This window comes from Paramacrobiotus metropolitanus, unplaced genomic scaffold (assembly GCF_019649055.1).
Source record: "Paramacrobiotus metropolitanus isolate TYO unplaced genomic scaffold, Prichtersi_v1.0 Parri_scaffold0000092, whole genome shotgun sequence".
Lineage (NCBI taxonomy): Eukaryota > Metazoa > Tardigrada > Eutardigrada > Parachela > Macrobiotidae > Paramacrobiotus > Paramacrobiotus metropolitanus.
In genome coordinates this window covers 211968-225318 of record NW_026570312.1, presented here as the reverse complement: position 1 = coordinate 225318, position 13351 = coordinate 211968, and positions in this window count along the sequence as shown.

Here is a 13351-nt window from a genome sequence, read left to right as displayed (position 1 = left end):
CCGTCCGCCCACCGAGCCACGGCTTCGTTAACAAATCTTGGTTTCACTGCATTCGATTTTCTCAAGATCCATTCGAATTTCGGAACATATTTTGGAGAGCTTAATTGTAGAATTATATTAGTCGACGCATTCTTCAAGAATAGTGGACAATCGAGGCGAATTCTTAATTTTCCGTCACATAACTGAACTGCCATAGTGTGTTAATTCAGTTCCATCAGACCATACGCTGATACGCACGATTTCTGGGGGGGCGTGCTGCCGGACACAAAGTATGGCGAAAAGTAACACGTGACACGTCGGCCAGCCTCGCCCCGCCCCCTTTCAGTACTTTAAATGCGCCCCCCCGGCGGTCAAAAATCCGCAAAAGGGGGGGGCGCCCGCCGGTGCGCCCCCTTTCTGGCGGGCCTGTGTGTATCGTAACTTTATTGACAAATGCCAAGTATCGTAACACGATCGGTAGTAACTGAACGAATAGGAAAGTTGAGAAGCGTTGCCAGGAGAGAAGAGAAGACAGTTGCTAAGTAGGAGAAAATATGAAAAGAAAGGAAATCTCGAGAACCAACCACAAACAGAACCATACATCACAATGGGCCTCTGTAACTGTTGTAAATACACCTGGTGCCGGCGTGTACAGCCAGTGGCCGGATGGTTGGTCAACGCTATGCGCCGGAATTTACATTTGTAAGGAAACTCTGTTAAGTAGGTTGTTCTACCGGAAAAAGCTGTCCAAATTGTATTAGCCGTACCGCCTGTCGTATCTGTATCTGTCTAATGCTGCTTTTGAAACGTGTGCACTTGACGCAGGACGCCGATGGTTTATTATGATTATATGCGCTATAAAGCACAGACTTCTGGGGCAATGCTCCGGAAGTGTTGCAGTAGCAGTAGCACGGCCAGAGAGCTGCCAAATGGCGTTCAAAACGGCGCTGCTGGCACTGCGCGGAGACGGTTTTAGGCACGGTCACAGAGTCTGACCTAAGTACGACAGTCCGTGGTGATCTCAGCGAGAGAGGGCGGTCAGATGAAGTCCTGTCTGTTGAGGAAATTCCGCAAAATGGCGATGGAGCGAAATCCAACCGCTGGCTACCGAGTGTGATTCACTAGCACAGCCACTGTGCCGTCGCCGCTGTTGGCGAAGATCAAGATATTTGATCTACACCTATGGCACGGTTAGTACACGTCAAATTTTTTCCGGCATGTGTTTTTAGTTGTATCCACAGTATCCCACCGTATTCCGCAGTATTCTCTGCGTATCCTTCATGTATCTCTCAAATTTTCTACTTTGTTTTAGTTATTGCAGTATCCCACCGTATCTCTGCAGTTTCCTTATGTGCATCCCGAATGTAAGTGTTATCCGGATACTCGACGGATGCAGTAAGAATACGTTAAGATACGTTGGGATACTACAATTGCTGATGATCCTTTAACCTGCATACAGCAGAATACATGAAGGATACGTAAAGGATACTGTGGGATACGGTGGGATACTGGCTACATCACGTAGTATGTATTCGGCACGTATTTCAAATATTGTTAATGTGGACATGCTTTTTAATTAGCGTATCCCACATTATCCCCACGGTATCCTTTGTGTATCCTCCATGTATCCCGTTATTATGTTTTCATAGTGTTCTTAGGTTTCTTAGGTTTTTTAACGGGGTTCAAGTGGGATACATAGAGGATACTGCAGAGATACGGAGGGATACGGCAAAAATCGAACAAACGTCAAAAATTGTAAGGATACATGAGGGATACGTAGAGTTCGAGGATACCGTAGAATACTGCAGGTTACTGTGGGTACAAGCAAAACAACATGCCTCGAAAAATTTACCGTGCACGAAGTCGTTCATATAAAGATAATAATATTGTGCTTGAGCTTGAGCCAACCAGGTAGGTGGCGGATGGGCGGCTGCTTTTTGGATTCAGAGGATTCCCTCTTACAGCACTTTGTCGTGACTGCCGCAGTACGATGAGCTGACGTGCAATTACGTTGTTTTACTTTTTGAATTATTAATTTGTCGTAGCAGTAGTATTCAGCTTTCGGCTGCTAGCCGCTTCTATTGCTTCCAATGAGAACTTGCTGTGTGATGAGTAATCGCATGTACAGTAGCTTCCGTAAGCGTCAACGATCGTTACTGCGGTCGTGTTGACAGTTGCTTATGCAACAGTTATTAATTATATCACGTATGATTCTTATCTTTTTGATGATGATGCTTCAGAGCTGAATTGCTAGCTTGTATGTGAACGGAAACCCTAACAGATTCATGGTACCGACTAACATCTTGGAAGTAAATTCTGGTTATGAATCGGCACTTTGGCATTATGTGTATATGGTAATATACATCATATATCATGGCGCTCCTGGCATAACGTACCAGTGACCTTTCTTTTCCATATCATGGTTGAGTTGGAGTTAACTTTACCGGAATCAGATTATGTTATGCTTGATGTTAATGACCGTATAACTACTCTTCAAGCGGATACCGAGCGTCGCCTGCAGATACTGGAGGAGCAATTGAAAGGTCAGCAATACTGTTAATATGCCTTCAATCTGCTCTTGTTTTAATGCCGCGGTCGGTAAAATTCTCTCTTGCTGCTCGTTTACCACTAAGGTTCTTTTGGCTGTAACCGTGTCTAGCGTTGTCGCTAACGGTGTGCTTGGGTACATGTTGTATCAGGCGAAGAGCAGCTATATCTGCAGTCAACTTCTTGGTTAAATCTTATCTATTTTGTTTATATTGTATGTCGAGCGGTTCTGGTAAACCGCATTCCGATAAAACCGGTAAGGTTGCCGACAAAGCGAAGGACGCGTTAGTCGCTCCAACCAAATCAGCTAGTAGTGCTAGCCAACATCCCAGTGAAAGTGACCTTTCAGGCGGCGGTGGTCCGCGCCTACGCTCTGACGGTCAACCAGAATTCTCACAGGGCTTACAAGGTTCAGAATATCAAAGACGGCCAAAACCCGAGCAAACTGATAGTCAGTCGCGCACCACTTCTGAAAGCTCCGATATTGGGACGGAAAGCCAGGTTGTTACTGAAGTAGGTGAAACAACCGGCACCGAAAGGTCGGCACCAGTTAAAATGACAGATCCGGCTATCAAAGCGATGACCGATGGGTTTGCGAAGTTAACGAACACAGTGTTCGACGCCCCATCCAGCGGTCCGCTCCAGTGTACGGAGAAATTTAAACCCTCCGAGCACGATGCGCGCGAATGGATTAAGGAGTTCGAAGAAGCCGCTACACTTCTAATTGGAAAGATGACATTAAAAAAGAGCGGTTTTCTTTTTATCTGTCTGCCGGTGCAGCAAAACAGTGGTACACGCTCAACAAGCCATTCACTAACTGGGCCGCATTGAAGACAGCATTTCTGAATGAGTTTGTGAGTAAAGATGAAAAGTGGGAAACTCAGAACAAACTCCAGAACAGGAAGTTTAAGCACGACAGCGAGACTCTGGTTGATGACAATTACGCTATTATCGCTTTGTGTCGTAAAGTGGATGAAAATATGGCTGCAGATATGAAGGTTCATTATCTGCTTAACGAATTAGGTGTTCAGCTGCGTAATCATGTCGCGCTGTTAGATCCAAAATCACCTGAAGAAATTTTGGCAAAGTTGAAGATTTTAAAGTTTGAAAGCGGTAAATCTGATGCTGGTGTGCATAACGTTTTAGCCGCCACTTCGGCATCATGTTCGTAACCTAAGAGGAAAGGGGATGAGGTCATCCCAGCTGACGAGGTCGGTGCCTCAACGGCTTGTTCGAAAACGTATTCGCAGTCGGAACTGGACAACGCCGTCCGTGAGGCTGTTGAAAAGGCGATGGAGGTGGCGCGCGATAATACCGCTGTTCCTGTGCTGACTCAGACGTATGTGCGCGGCGGCGGCAGCAACACATTCCGTGGTCGCTTTAGTGGAAATCGTGGACGTGGGCGTGGCCGCGGTGGCAGAGGCGGACCGGCTTCTGCTACAACAAGTGCGTCCGCACCAACCACATCACGAGAAATCCCGGCAGAAACGACTGAGGATGGCAAACGGTTTTGTACCTCCTGCAAACGCGAAGGACATCTTGAAGGTCGGTGCTTTGACAAGCGACGTGCCATGAGGGAGCTGCAGTCCCGCGGAAACGCGCGAGGTGAGCACCGTAATTTAAACTAGATGGAGTGGCACCGATTCGGGGCGTGGCTACTCGTACTGATCCTCCCGATAAGAGTGAGTTGTCTCCTCTTGCTGTTTATCCTATCACAGAGAATAACGATGAAGAGTTGCAGTCATATCCTATTACAGCTAGTGCGTACGTCAATGGTGTCCCGGTGGATGCAATTGTAGATTCTGGTTCAGCTGTCACTATAATGAGCTTGCGCTGTGCGCGCTCGTTAAATGTGTTTGTGGAACGCTATAGTGGCCGTTTGATTAAAGGAATTTCAGGTAAACTAACTGAGCCGGCTGGCATTACCTCGGTCGAAATTTCGATTGCTAGTTGTACAATACGTATAAATGTTTTAGTACTTGATACATATGACCGTGACTTACTTGTTGGTAACGATTTTCTTATGCAAACCGATTTGGCAATCGACTATGCAACACGTAGTGTGCGTCGCTTCAGCGACGGGGCTGGTGAGAAATTCCTGCCGTGGTCGGCACGGGATGTCGTGGTGTGCGAACGTGTTAACATACCAGCCGGGCATGTCGCTTGGGTCAAATGCAAACTTAAGCGCAACAAGTTTCCTGGTCGTGTTACTTCAGAAAATATGGAATTCATAACTAGTCCAAATGCTAAACTATTCGCACAAAAGGGTCTGCGAACGTCGCATTCCTTAATAAAAATTGTAAACAATTGTTGTTACTTAAGTTGTGCCAATTTCTCACGAACTAAAAAGAAACTAGTTATTAACGAAGTCGTTGCGTGTGCTCAACCGGTTTTCGTTGAGGAATCTGACCCGTGTTTGGCGACCGAACGTGTTGTTGACGAGCACCCGTTACCAGAACTAAATGTTGGCAGTCAGGTGACGCCAAAACAAAACGAGCAACTTCGTGCATTACTGCGCAAACACTGGAAAGTGTTTCCAACGCCCGAGCGCCCAATCGGTGAAGTGACTGGTGTCGCTCACCATATTGACACAGGCACTGCTGGCCCGATGTCACAGCCGCCGTATCGACGCTCTTGGGCTGAACGAATAGTTATTCGTACTGAAGTTGACAAGATGCTGCGTCAAGGAATTGTCTGTCCGTCTTCTAGCCCGTGGGCTTCGCCGGTTGTGCTGGTGCACAAGCGCGATGGCACCACCCGTTTCTGCGTAGATTACCGTCGCTTGAACGCAATTACGAAGAAGGACGTTTACCCGATGCCGCGTCTGGACGATGCCTTGGATCGGTTAGGTCGGTCAACGCATTTTTCTAGTTTAGATATGGCTTGGGGTTATTGGCAGATTCCGGTGTCGGAATCTGACCAAGAAAAGACGGCGTTTGTAACCCCTGACGGGTTGTACCAGTTCAACCGGATGCCTTTTGGTCTCTGCAATGCAGGTGCCACCTTTCAGCGGTCTATGGACCGCATCCTCAGCGAGTTCCGTTGGCAATTTGTAATTGTCTACATTGATGATGTGCTGACATATTCAAAAAGTTTTGAAGAACATTTATTGCATCTCGATTTAGTACTGTCGCGGTTAGAGGCAGCTGGTGTTGTACTTAAACCGTCGAAATGTACATTTGCTACAGATCATACAAAATATCTCGGGCATATAATTGACTATAATGGTATTAGTCCTGACCCGGAGAAATTAAGTGCCATTGTTGACTATCCCGAGCCAAAAAACGTAACCGACATAAAGTCTTTTCTGGGCTTGTGCTCTTACTTCCGTCGGTTCGTTAAAGATTTCGCCGCTATGTCCGAGCCGCTGGTGCGCCTCACACGTAAAAGCGAGCAATTTGTGTGGTCTACTGAACAGTGCGATAGTTTTGAAGCGTTGAAATCGGCACTCATCAGTTCGCCTGTGCTGACTCACTTCGACCCAGCAGCTGAGCTAGAATTGCACACGGATGCTAGTGCGCTTGGTATTGGCGCGTGTCTAGTGTCGAAAACTGACATCGGTGAGCGCGTTCTTGCTTATGTAAGCAAAAACTTTAACCCTGCGGAGACTCGGTACTCAGTCACCGAACAAGAGTGCTTAGCGGTTGTTTGGGCTATTAAAAAGTTGCGCCCATATTTATCAGGAAAATGTTTCCGTGTGGTCACGGATCATTGTGCTCTTTGCTGGTTGATGTCCCGTCGTGAGCTAGTAGGCAGATTAAGCCGGTGGTCCGTTTTTCTGCAAGAATACGATTTTGTGATTGTATATTGTAGCGGGAAAAAAACACCAGAATGCTGATGCGTTGTCGCGTCACCCTGTGGAAGCAGCTGACTCCGCTGACATAGATTTCGACATGTTAGTCGCTATGACCACATCTGCTGACATGTCTGTTGAACAACAAGCCGATGGCAAGCTTAGTACAGTAATATCTAAGCTGAAAGCAGGTGCTATTGGCAAGGATACTGTACGCTATTGTCTTCGCGGTAATGTGTTATACCGCAAAGCCCTGGTGGACGGAGAGGAAGCGTTGTTGCTGGTTGTACCTCAACAGTTGAGGCGGCAGATTCTGTACGCATGTCATGATGAATCAACGTCCGGGCATCTCGGCTTTTGGCGTACTTACAATAGATTACGTTCGCGGTATTATTGGCCACGTATGCGCGATCACATACGTCGGTACGTACGTGGTTGCGAGCACTGTCAGTTTAGGAAAATAAATACAGAAAAACCTGGTGGTTTTATTGAAAATATCCCGGTAGGAACTGCATTTGAAATGATCGGTATTGATGTTTTCGGTCCATTACCTGTGTCTTCGAAAGGAAATAGATATGTTATTGTTTGTAGGGACTACTTAACTAAATACGTAGAAACGAAAGCTGTAACAGCGCAAACTGCAGGTGCAGTTGCAAACTTCTTAGTTTCTCAAATTATATTGCGGCACGGTGCGCCGTCAAAAATGTTGTCATACCAAGGTGGTCCGTTCCTTTCCGCGGTCGTGAAAGGAGTTACAGATTTGTGCCAAGTTAAACATGTTAATACAACGGCTTACAACCCTGCCTGTAACGGATTAACGGAAAAGTTTAACAAAAGTCTTGCGGTTATGTTGAGTTTATACGTAAGCGATGACCAAAAGGATTGGGACCTGTATTTACCGTATATCACTTGTGCATATAATACAAGTACACAAGCGTCGACCGGCAAAAGTCCATTTTATCTGTTGTACGGACGCGAATGTCGCTCAGTACTAGATAGTCAACTTGGTGCTCTTTCGAGTAATAACATCAGCAACTTGCACGAATACAGTAAAACTATGATTGAACGAATCAAATTAGCTAGCCAGGTGGCTAAGGCTAATATCGACCAAGTGCAGGCTGGTTATATGTTGACTGGCAATTTGAAAAGACAGCATCGTGAGTTCAAGATTGGTGATCTTGTACTGCTGTACACTCCTGTGACACCGGTTGGTTTGTCACCAAAATTAATTGCACATTATTTTGGTCCATACCGAATTATTAACCGCGTGTCCAAGCTAAATTACGAGATTGAGTCAGTACGCAACAAGCGTGGAAAGCGCGTCATGACGGTTCATGTTAAGCGCTTGAAATTGTTTACTCAACCACTGTCGGATGATGATCTTAATGGCGATTGTGATTCGCAGTGGAGCGTCCCGATGGAGTCCGTGGATCCGGAACTGAAAGAGGACATTGAACGCACAGCTGTTACACCATCTCGTCCCATTCCTGATCCAACAGCCGGTCCGTTAACCGATACCGACAATCGCCCTGCTATCCGGACCCTCCGGAACCGCACTATCCGCAGCTCATCACCATAACATTTGCGTTTTTACTGCTTCTCTTGCGACAGTTGATTTTATGACTTGTTATTGATAATTGTGATTATTTTGTGATTGTCAGTTGCTGAAACTTTGTCTGGTGACCAAAGTTCTTAAGATACGGGGTGCTGTGTGATGAGTAATCGCATGTACAGTAGCTTCAGTAAGCGTCAACGATCGTTACTGCGGTCGTGTTGACAGTTGCTTATGCAACAGTTATTAATTATATCACGTATGATTCTTATCTTTTTGATGATGATGCTTCAGAGCTGAATTGCTAGCTTGTATGTGAACGGAAACCCTAACAGATTCATGGTACCGACTAACATCTTGGAAGTAAATTCTGGTTACGAATCGGTACTTTGGCATTATGTGTATATGGTAATATACATCATATATCAAACTGAACGTTTCAACAGATGGATGCAAAATGCAGGAAAAAACTGGACTGCCACCTCCCACGGTTGCAGCTTAATCCCTTTCAGGGCCACGGTTACGTTAACGGGTTAATTCGGTATCTGGCTCATGTCAACTGATTGGTGAAGTTACTGAAGGGATAGATTTATTTGCAATAGCCGCCCAAATAACAAAAAATGCACGCGCTGACACCCTACGTAATCGTTAGCATTTAAACATTAAAAAAACAACCAAATTCCCGGTCCTCCCTCGGGTTAAAAGGTAACGTGCTCAAAACAGCCGTAGCATTTCCCTTAACAACAGCAAGGCTGAATCGCTGCTTAAGAAAAGCAGTAGAACGTGCTTCACCAGTCAAATCCCGAATTTTACGACCCATAAAATGTAAAAATTCACTTAAAGCCGGACCAAAAACTCCAAGGGTTTCCATTACTAGGGGGTAAAAAAGGTATCCGTATTCCAAAAACGAATACTTTCCACGCTTCGCATTTTCAGCCAGCTGGGCCACGCTGCCACATTTCTTGGAGCTTCCAGTGACATGAGAGTCAGCAACCGTACACCAGCTGGTTACATCCCAAACGATCGGTTACTGAAGTATCTGTACTTCACTCAGCTATTCGCACGCTTTAATTTTCTTTGTTAAGATCCGACATTTTCCGAGCATTGAGAAAGATATAATAATTATTTATCCATCTTTCGCGAATATGTTTTTTAAACGAGGCAGAATCTCTTTCCTAAGCGACAGGAGACCTGATTTTATCGACAGAAACATCAGTTTTTGTTGAAGAACCGAGCTCTCGATCAGAATCATCGCGATGTTTATTTACGGGGACGACGAGCACCGCATCGCCGCGTGGAACGCTGTGGACGTCCTCGTCGACGGCCGACTACAGCACGGCGACGTTATCAACGTTGTTGACGGCGGCCTGATCATCGATTTTGGGTGTAGCACCCAGCGCGCGCAGTTCGTCAAATACGGCCGTATCTTCTGCTGCGAGAACTTCCACTTCTACAACCAGGTCTACCGCCCGGGTGACGCCGTGCAGGTGCTGCTTCGTAATCATCCCGACGCGGCCTGGACGTGGTATCCCGGGACGATCGCGTCCCTGGGTGAGTACGACCCAGTTTGGGCGCCGTTGGTGGAGGTGCGATTGCCCGACGGCCGCATCGTCAGGGAACTCTTTCCATCGTTCCAAGTACGCGAACAGCCCACGGATCAGCGATTAGCTGAATTGCGTGTAGTGAAGGAGGATTTTGTCGTCCGTTGTTGTCCGCTGCCCGCAGTTTATTGGGCGGAAGGGTCGCACGCGGCCTGCCAGATCTTCCTGTGCCGATTGAACGAGCGACGCAGCCGCGTACTGTGCATCTCCGTCTTCAACCAGACCCTGGTCTATTTGCAGTACAATGGCGCCACTCCGCTGACGACCAAGCAACTGGTATGTAATTTTGCTTTCACCAAATCACGATGCCATCGTTTGGCTCGCTGCTTTTCCGAATTCACACTTAGAGCATATATAATAGGGTGAAAAAGTTTGTGTACACCCTACTACACAGTGCACACGGCAAGTTGTCACCAAAACTTTGCTGCTTTATTAAAAATTGTTCTAGTGCTGTTGATTTATTCTCCATTGGATGTGTTCGTGTTGCTTACTGTTTTATTGGTTTACCACTAAATTTTTAAGCTACGAACTTGTCAATTTGGACGGTTGAAAAACGGTTTGATAAACGGTTTTCTCATGTAAAAATCTGCCTAGGCTTTCTTATTGAAGTTTTGTTCAGTTGGTTCTGTGGTTTGTGGAAAAGAATGTTATTAGAACTACCGAGATGAGGGCAAACGTGAAGGAAAAAAACGGTTTAAGAATTGATGAAGGGTAATTTCTGCAGGAAAAGGTCTATAAAAGAGCCAAGAAGGAAAAGCCGGACAGCTGCTCGCCGGCGACACTGCAATGGATACGCCGCCACCTGGGAAGCGGTGCACTCAATCACGCCGGCTGGATTACTTTGCAAGACGACCAAGACGTCAGCGGACGGAATGTGGCCTTACCCTTTGAATTGTGGCTGGAAATCTTCCAGACACTGGACTCCATCGAGCGCGTTCGCTGTCGCCGTGTGTGTCAGCTGTGGAACACCATTCTTACGACCGGGGTCTACGTCACCGATTTGCGGGTCTCTGGAAACCTAACGGCCTATGGAGACGAGCGTTTTCCGCAGCAGCATATGTATTTGGTGGTGAACTGCTTGTTGAAGTGTCTCAGCCCTCGTACTGAGAAGGCACGGATCACTGGTCTGGATTTGGACGAATGCGAGCAGTTGGCTGCACTCATCCAGCACCTCCTCAACGGCAGTCGCATCCCGGTCCTGGAGTTGGACCAGTGCCGTTTCGGTGATGAGCGGGCGTTCTTCGCGCAGCTGATCGAGCGTACGGCGCACTTGGCGGTGGCGTATTCGGGATTGGGCGAGAGCGTGATGTGGAAGAACTTGACGCTACAGGACCATAGCTTTTCAGCAGCAGTTAAGGATTTCGCGTTCCACAACGCGGACTTTGAGGGTGTGCAGTTGCAGCTGTGGGAGGTGTTCGAGAGGGATCTGGTGCTGGCGGGCCGCTGGATCGGCAAGGGATTGCCGGGTGGATCGCTGACTGCATTGCGCAGCAGCGCCACAATGAGTTACACCTGATTGTGAAGGTTAGTTACCGGTAGGTAACGGTTATGTTTCGTTTTATACGTGCGAGTTACGCCCCCTTGCTCAAAGAATTGCACTACGCCGGAGCTGAGAGACTGTTAGTTGGTCTGACCCTTAAAATTCTCTGTCTGACTCTTATTGTTAAAGTTTCTTACAAGTTCTCAAGTTTCTTTGGTCTATCATGGTTTTAAAGATTAGTTTCTTTGGTTTCTCAGGATTTTTAATTTTTCACGATTTACTTTTTTTCTTTGGTTCTTCGGATTTCTCGAGTTCTTTATGCTTTCAGATTTTCCAAATTTTTCTTAGTACTTTAGGTTTCTGAACAATTTAATAATGCATATAATTTTTAAGGTTCCTCGATTTATTTGCTTCTTAGGCTTCTTAGAATTTTTCGAGTTTCGTAGGCTCCTCCGGTTTTTTTTTGTAAGTTTTGCTGTCTTATTGTCTTCGGTTTCTTGAAGTACCGTACTTATATTTCTTTGACATCTTTATTTGTGTTTGAGAAACTTAGAAGCCTACGAAACCTAAGAAATCTAAAAAACCTCTATTAGTACAAATCGAAATCAGCGGTTTAGTGGTTAGACTCTGACTCTCAGCGCCGGCGGTTGTATTAACGTGGATACTGTCGCAGGCGCTCAACTGGTACCAGAGCCCGGATCCGCGCACTTCCACCCACTACCGCCTGCGGGGCTGGACATCGTCCACTCTCGGCGAAGTGGATGTCAGCCGGCTGACCACGCTGACGGTGGCCGCTCTGCAGGAAATCAAGGACCCTTTGGTCACCGCCCAGTCCGGCTTTGCTGAACTGGTTGCCCGCCTGTCGCAACCTTGGGTTAATGTTTAGCCTCCTTGTGGATTCTTGATCCACCGGCCGACCTTTCATCTGCAGCATTTCCCGTTGTATGTTCTGTTGTGCATGTCATCTTCTGTACTTTTCCTTTTTTCCGTATTGTCTGACATTAAAGGTGCCACCATCAAAATAAATTTTACAGAATAGGTACATAGAGGCATGTACAGCCCTCTAACCGGCATCGATCTTGACTATAAAATCGTACAAAAGTACTGTAATCTTGTGCGAGGTTATACTAATCGTTCTTCGTAGAAGTACTGCCATTTTGCACAGAAGTACTGAAACGGTTGTGCCGCTTACCAGGGCGGCTCTCGAATAAAAAGCAACAGTTTCGTTAGTGTGATTTTACAATGACCGTACCGGTACGCTGCAAACGTAGTTTATGCCGCGAGTGCACGTTCCGCCGCTGCTGGGAGCTAGCGCACTGGCGAAATTAGGATACAGCAAGGCCTTCATGGCGTTTTCCCAAAGAACTCTTGATCAAAAGAATACTTGAGAAAATACGTTGCTCAGCTCAGCCTCAAATGTAGCAAGTACCAAAAAAGAACAAATGCCCGAAATTATTTATACAGTAGCTGCAACGCGATAAAAAAACGGATAAAAATTTCTACAAAATGGTTACCACGTTTCGGCACTGGTACATTGTTTAGCAGAGCACAGTAAATTTGGCGCCAAACACTGTACCCAGATAAAAATCCATCCAAATCCAGGCTGCTATGCAATGTGCACACTTCCCGCAATCGTCTTTACATGAAAAGCAACCTTAAACGGCGTTGGCGCTGTTTACTTGCCTGGTTTTATCCAGAAACAGGACGATACAATTTGTCCTTGTCGTCAAATAAACCTATGGTCCTTGCTATAATATTATGCGTTGTATTTCCTGTGTAGCACTAGCACAGAAACCGGGCCTCATCGTCGGATAAAGATCCACCGAGGAATTAAGAGAAACGAGCTCTGCTTGAATATCGGCCTGTTCAGCGGTAGTAGCAAACAGATATTCAAGTAGTGATCGTAAATATAGCCCTTTATGGGCATATGTTTTGCCGGAAATATTGCTGGTTTTTCCACAATCCTCCTTTCCTCCAATGCCTGATTCCATCCTTTATAGTCTCGGTTAATCAACAAAAATCCACCCAGACTAAATGACTATTGACTGGGCTAGTTGCTATTAAACCGCATTAATTTTGTGCGTCGGTTGGCATTTGAATAACGCTTTCTGTTCTTGCTGGACTGCCGGGGGAGTATGTACTGTATGCCGTACGGTAGCGTACAACGAGTACTCTAGTAATCGATCAGCACCGCGTACGCAGTCGATTTTGACATCTGAAAGCATCGGATTTTAAGGGAATATATCCAGGAGGTCGTCCCGCTGCCGCTTAATCGATTTAATGCGTTTTTGGCACTACCACTCTAGGCGCGGGAATACAGCTTCCAACAGGAATGGTTAAATTCAACCTGGCTCTGTGCACGCACAGATAGAACAGTTTTGCTAACGCTGCCTGATCTT